This window comes from Ascaphus truei, chromosome 7 (genome assembly GCF_040206685.1).
Source record: "Ascaphus truei isolate aAscTru1 chromosome 7, aAscTru1.hap1, whole genome shotgun sequence".
Lineage (NCBI taxonomy): Eukaryota > Metazoa > Chordata > Amphibia > Anura > Ascaphidae > Ascaphus > Ascaphus truei.
The window spans coordinates 14054462-14062477 of record NC_134489.1 but is presented as its reverse complement, the minus strand read 5'-3'; positions in this window follow the sequence as shown (position 1 = coordinate 14062477).

Below are 8016 nucleotides of genomic sequence, written 5' to 3'. Positions count from 1 at the left end.
GGCTGGGGATCCTTATAATGTCAGCAGTACATACTGTATCACGTTGTGAGGGCTGGGGGATCCTTATAATGTCAGCAGTACATACTGTATCACGTGTGAGGGCTGGGGATTCCTTATAATGTCAGCAGTACATACTGTATCACGTGTGAGGGCTGGGGATCCTTATAATGTCAGCAGTACATACTGTATCACGTGTCGAGGGCTGGGGATTCCTTATAATGTCAGCAGTACATACTGTATCACGTGTGAGGGCTGGGGATCCTTATAATGTCAGCAGTACATACTGTATCAACGTGTGAGGGCTGGGGATCCTTATAATGTCAGCAGTACATACTGTATCACGTGTGAGGGCTGGGGATCCTTATAATGTCAGCAGTACATACTGTATCACGTGTGAGGGCTGGGGATCCTTATAATGTCAGCAGTACATACTGTATCACGTGTGAGGGCTGGGGATCCTTTATAATGTCAGCAGTACATACTGTATCACGTGTGAGGGCTGGGGATTCTTATAATGTCAGCAGTACATACTGTATCACGTGTGAGAGCTGGGGATCCTTATAATGTCAGCAGTACATACCTGTATCACGTGTGAGGGCTGGGGATCCTTATAATGTCAGCAGTACATACTGTATCACGTGTGAGGGCTGGGGATCCTTATAATGTCAGCAGTACATACTGTATCACGTGTGAGGGCTGGGGATCTTATAATGTCAGCAGTACATACTGTATCACGTGTGAGGGCTGGGGATCCTTATAATGTCAGCAGTACATACTGTATCACGTGTGAGGGCTGGGGATCCTTATAATGTCAGCAGTACATACTGTATCACGTGTGAGGGCTGGGGATCCTTATAATGTCAGCAGTACATACTGTATCACGTGTGAGGGGCTGGGGATCCTTATAATGTCAGCAGTACATACTGTATCACGTGTGAGGGCTGGGGATCCTTATAATGTCAGCAGTACATACTGTATCACGTGTGAGGGCTGGGGATCCTTATAATGTCAGCAGTACATACTGTATCACGTGTGAGGGCTGGAGCTTCTTATAATGTCAGCAGTACATACTGTATCACGTGTGAGGGCTGGGGATCCTTATAATGTCAGCAGTACATACTGTATCACGTGTGAGGGCCTGGGGGATTCCTTATAATGTCAGCAGTACATACTGTATCACGTGTGAGGGCTGGGGATCCTTATAATGTCAGCAGTACATACTGTATCACGTGTGAGGGCTGGGGGATCCTTATAATGTCAGCAGTACATACTGTATCACGTGTGAGGCTGGGGATTCTTATAATGTCAGCAGTACATACTGTATCACGTGTGAGGGCTGGGGATCCTTATAATGTCAGCAGTACATACTGTATCACGTGTGAGAGGCTGGGGATTCTTATAATGTCAGCAGTACATACTGTATCACGTGTGAGAGCTGGGGATCCTTATAATGTCAGCAGTACATACTGTATCACGTGTGAGGGCTGGGGATTCTTATAATGTCAGCAGTACATACTGTATCACGTGTGAGAGCTGGGGATTCCTTATAATGTCAGCAGTACATACTGTATCACGTGTGAGAGCTGGGGATTCCTTATAATGTCAGCAGTACATACTGTATCACGTGTGAAGGGGCTGGGGATCCTTATAATGTCAGCAGTACATACTGTATCACGTGTGAGGGCTGGGGATCCTTATAATGTCAGCAGTACATACTGTATCACGTGTGAGAGCTGGGGATTCTTATAATGTCAGCAGTACATACTGTATCACGTGTGAGAGGCTGGGGATCCTTATAATGTCAGCAGTACATACTGTATCACGTGTGAGGGCTGGGGATCCTTATAATGTCAGCAGTACATACTGTATCACGTGTGAGGGCTGGGGATCCTTATAATGTCAGCAGTACATACTGTATCACGTGTGAGGGCTGGGGATCCTTATAATGTCAGCAGTACATACTGTATCACGTGTGAGGGCTGGGGATTCTTATAATGTCAGCAGTACATACTGTATCACGTGTGAGGGCTGGGGATCCTTATAATGTCAGCAGTACATACTGTATTCACGTGTGAGGGCTGGGAGCTTCCTTATAATGTCAGCAAGTACATTACTGTATCACGTGTGAGGGCTGGAGCTTCTTATAATGTCAGCAGTACATACTGTATCACGTGTGAGGGCTGGGGATCCTTATAATGTCAGCAGTACATACTGTATCACGTGTGAGGGCTGGGGATTCTTATAATGTCAGCAGTACATACTGTATCACGTGTGAGGGCTGGGGATCCTTATAATGTCAGCAGTACATACTGTATCACGTGTGAGGGCTGGGGATCCTTATAATGTCAGCAGTACATACTGTATCACGTGTGAGGGCTGGGGGATCCTTATAATGTCAGCAGTACATACTGTATCACGTGTGAGGGGCTGGGGATTCCTTATAATGTCAGCAGTACATACTGTATCACGTGTGAGGGCTGGGGATCCTTATAATGTCAGCAGTACATACTGTATCACGTGTGAGGGCTGGGGATTCTTATAATGTCAGCAGTACATACTGTATCACGTGTGAGGGCTGGGGATCCTTATAATGTCAGCAGTACATACTGTATCACGTGTGAGGGCTGGGGATCCTTATAATGTCAGCAGTACATACTGTATCACGTGTGAGGGCTGGGGATCCTTATAATGTCAGCAGTACATACTGTATCACGTGTGAGGGCTGGGGATCCTTATAATGTCAGCAGTACATACTGTATCACGTGTGAGGGCTGGGGATCCTTATAATGTCAGCAGTACATACCGTATCACGTGTGAGGGCTGGGGATTCTTATAATGTCAGCAGTACATACCGTATCACGTGTGAGGGCTGGGGGATTCCTTATAATGTCAGCAGTACATACTGTATCACGTGTGAGGGCTGGGGATCCTTATAATGTCAGCAGTACATACTGTATCACGTGTGAGGGCTGGGGATCCTTATAATGTCAGCAGTACATACTGTATCACGTGTGAGGGCTGGGGATCCTTATAATGTCAGCAGTACATACTGTATCACGTGTGAGGGCTGGGGATCCTTATAATGTCAGCAGTACATACTGTATCACGTGTGAGAGCTGGGGATCCTTATAATGTCAGCAGTACATACTGTATCACGTGTGAGGGCTGGGGATTCCTTATAATGTCAGCAGTACATACTGTATCACGTGTGAGGGCTGGGGATCCTTATAATGTCAGCAGTACATACTGTATCACGTGTGAGGGCTGGGGATCCTTATAATGTCAGCAGTACATACTGTATCACGTGTGAGGGCTGGGGATCCTTATAATGTCAGCAGTACATACTGTATCACGTGTGAGGGCTGGGGATCCTTATAATGTCAGCAGTACATACTGTATCACGTGTGAGAGCTGGGGATTCTTATAATGTCAGCAGTACATACTGTATCACGTGTGAGGGCTGGGGATTCTTATAATGTCAGCAGTACATACTGTATCACGTGTGAGGGCTGGGGGTTCTTATAATGTCAGCAGTACATACTGTATCACGTGTGAGAGCTGGGGATCCTTATAATGTCAGCAGTACATACTGTATCACGTGTGAGGGCTGGGGGTTCTTATAATGTCAGCAGTACATACTGTATCACGTGTGAGGGCTGGGGATCCTTATAATGTCAGCAGTACATACTGTATCACGTGTGAGGGCTGGGGATCCTTATAATGTCAGCAGTACATACTGTATCACGTGTGAGGGCTGGGGATCCTTATAATGTCAGCAGTACATACTGTATCACGTGTGAGGGCTGGGGATTCTTATAATGTCAGCAGTACATACTGTATCACGTGTGAGGGCTGGGGATTCTTATAATGTCAGCAGTACATACTGTATCACGTGTGAGGGCTGGGGATTCTTATAATGTCAGCAGTACATACTGTATCACGTGTGAGGGCTGGGGATCCTTATAATGTCAGCAGTACATACTGTATCACGTGTGAGGGCTGGGGATCCTTATAATGTCCAGCAGTACATACTGTATCACGTGTGAGGGCTGGGGATCCTTATAATGTCAGCAGTACATACTGTATCACGTGTGAGGGCTGGGGATCCTTATAATGTCAGCAGTACATACTGTATCACGTGTGAGGGCTGGGGATCCTTATAATGTCAGCAGTACATACTGTATCACGTGTGAGGGCTGGGGATTCTTATAATGTCAGCAGTACATACTGTATCACGTGTGAGGGCTGGGGATCCTTATAATGTCAGCAGTACATACTGTATCACGTGTGAGGGCTGGGGATCCTTATAATGTCAGCAGTACATACCGTATCACGTGTGAGGGCTGGGGATTCTTATAATGTCAGCAGTACATACCGTATCACGTGTGAGGGCTGGGGATTCTTATAATGTCAGCAGTACATACTGTATCACGTGTGAGGGCTGGGGATCCTTATAATGTCAGCAGTACATACTGTATCACGTGTGAGAGCTGGGGATCCTTATAATGTCAGCAGTACATACTGTATCACGTGTGAGGGCTGGGGATCCTTATAATGTCAGCAGTACATACTGTATCACGTGTGAGGGCTGGGGATCCTTATAATGTCAGCAGTACATACTGTATCCACGTGTGAGGGCTGGGGATCCTTATAATGTCAGCAGTACATACTGTATCACGTGTGAGGGCTGGGGATCCTTATAATGTCAGCAGTACATACTGTATCACGTGTGAGGGCTGGGGATCCTTATAATGTCAGCAGTACATACTGTATCACGTGTGAGAGCTGGGGATTCTTATAATGTCAGCAGTACATACTGTATCACGTGTGAGGGCTGGGGATTCTTATAATGTCAGCAGTACATACTGTATCACGTGTGAGGGCTGGGGGTTCTTATAATGTCAGCAGTACATACTGTATCACGTGTGAGAGCTGGGGATCCTTATAATGTCAGCAGTACATACTGTATCACGTGTGAGGGCTGGGGGGTTCTTATAATGTCAGCAGTACATACTGTATCACGTGTGAGGGCTGGGGATCCTTATAATGTCAGCAGTACATACTGTATCACGTGTGAGGGCTGGGGATCCTTATAATGTCAGCAGTACATACTGTATCACGTGTGAGGGCTGGGATCCTTATAATGTCAGCAGTACATACTGTATCACGTGTGAGGGCTGGGGATTCTTATAATGTCAGCAGTACATACTGTATCACGTGTGAGGGCTGGGGATTCTTATAATGTCAGCAGTACATACTGTATCACGTGTGAGGGCTGGGGATTCTTATAATGTCAGCAGTACATACTGTATCACGTGTGAGGGCTGGGGATCCTTATAATGTCAGCAGTACATACTGTATCACGTGTGAGGGCTGGGGATCCTTATAATGTCAGCAGTACATACTGTATCACGTGTGAGGGCTGGGGATCCTTATAATGTCAGCAGTACATACTGTATCACGTGTGAGGGCTGGGGATCCTTATAATGTCAGCAGTACATACTGTATCACGTGTGAGGGCTGGGGATCCTTATAAATGTCAGCAGTACATACTGTATCACGTGTGAGGGCTGGGGATTCTTATAATGTCAGCAGTACATACTGTATCACGTGTGAGGGCTGGGGGATTCTTATAATGTCATCAGTACATACTGTATCACGTGTGAGGGCTGGGGATCCTTATAATGTCAGCAGTAACATACTGTATCACGTGTGAGGGCTGGGATCCTTATAATGTCAGCAGTACATACTGTATCACGTGTGAGGGCTGGGGATCCTTATAATGTCAGCAGTACATACTGTATCACGTGTGAGGGCTGGGGATCCTTATAATGTCAGCAGTACATACTGTATCACGTGTGAGGGCTGGGGATCCTTATAATGTCAGCAGTACATACTGTATCACGTGTGAGGGCTGGGGATCCTTATAATGTCAGCAGTACATACTGTATCACGTGTGAGGGCTGGGGATCCTTATAATGTCAGCAGTACATACTGTATCACGTGTGAGGGCTGGGGATTCTTATAATGTCAGCAGTACATACTGTATCACGTGTGAGGGCTGGGGATCCTTATAATGTCAGCAGTACATACTGTATCACGTGTGAGGGCTGGAGCTTCTTATAATGTCAGCAGTACATACTGTATCACGTGTGAGGGCTGGGGATCCTTATAATGTCAGCAGTACATACTGTATCACGTGTGAGGGCTGGGGATCCTTATAATGTCAGCAGTACATACTATATCACGTGTGAGGGCTGGAGCTTCTTATAATGTCAGCAGTACATACTGTATCACGTGTGAGGGGCTGGGGATTCTTATAATGTCAGCAGTACATACTGTATCACGTGTGAGGGCTGGGGATCCTTATAATGTCAGCAGTACATACTGTATCACGTGTGAGGGCTGGGGATTCTTATAATGTCAGCAGTACATACTGTATCACGTGTGAGGGCTGGGGATTCTTATAATGTCAGCAGTACATACTGTAATCACGTGTGAGGGCTGGGGATCCTTATAATGTCAGCAGTACATACTGTATCACGTGTGAGGGCTGGGGATTCTTATAATGTCAGCAGTACATACTGTATCACGTGTGAGAGCTGGGGATTCTTATAATGTCAGCAGTACATACTGTATCACGTGTGAGGGCTGGGGATTCTTATAATGTCAGCAGTACATACTGTATCACGTGTGAGGGCTGGGGATCCTTATAATGTCAGCAGTACATACTGTATCACGTGTGAGGGCTGGGGGATTCTTATAATGTCAGCAGTACATACTGTATCACGTGTGAGGGCTGGGGATTCTTATAATGTCAGCAGTACATACTGTATCACGTGTGAGGGCTGGGGATTCTTATAATGTCAGCAGTACATACTGTATCACGTGTGAGGGCTGGGGATTCCTTATAATGTCAGCAGTACATACTGTATCACGTGTGAGGGCTGGGGATTCTTATAATGTCAGCAGTACATACTGTATCACGTGTGAGGGCTGGGGATTCTTATAATGTCAGCAGTACATACTGTATCACGTGTGAGGGCTGGGGATCCTTATAATGTCAGCAGTACATACTGTATCACGTGTGAGGGCTGGGGATTCTTATAATGTCAGCAGTACATACTGTATCACGTGTGAGGGCTGGGGATCCTTATAATGTCAGCAGTACATACTGTATCACGTGTGAGGGCTGGGGATTCTTATAATGTCAGCAGTACATACTGTATCACGTGTGAGGGCTGGGGATTCTTATAATGTCAGCAGTACATACTGTATCACGTGTGAGGGCTGGGGATTCTTATAATGTCAGCAGTACATACTGTATCACGTGTGAGGGCTGGGGATCCTTATAATGTCAGCAGTACATACTGTATCACGTGTGAGGGCTGGGGATCCTTATAATGTCAGCAGTACATACTGTATCACGTGTGAGGGCTGGGGATCCTTATAATGTCAGCAGTACATACTGTATCACGTGTGAGAGCTGGGGATCCTTATAATGTCAGCAGTACATACTGTATCACGTGTGAGAGCTGGGGATCCTTATAATGTCAGCAGTACATACTGTATCACGTGTGAGGGCTGGGGATCCTTATAATGTCAGCAGTACATACTGTATCACGTGTGAGGGCTGGGGATCCTTATAATGTCAGCAGTACATACTGTATCACGTGTGAGGGCTGGGGATTCTTATAATGTCATCAGTACATACTGTATCACGTGTGAGGGCTGGGGATCCTTATAATGTCAGCAGTACATACTGTATCACGTGTGAGGGCTGGGGATTCTTATAATGTCATCAGTACATACTGTATCACGTGTGAGGGCTGGGGATCCTTATAATGTCAGCAGTACATACTGTATCACGTGTGAGGGCTGGGGATCCTTATAATGTCAGCAGTACATACTGTATCACGTGTGAGGGCTGGAACTTCTTATAATGTCAGCAGTACATACTGTATCACGTGTGAGAGCTGGGGATCCTTATAATGTCAGCAGTACATACTGTATCAC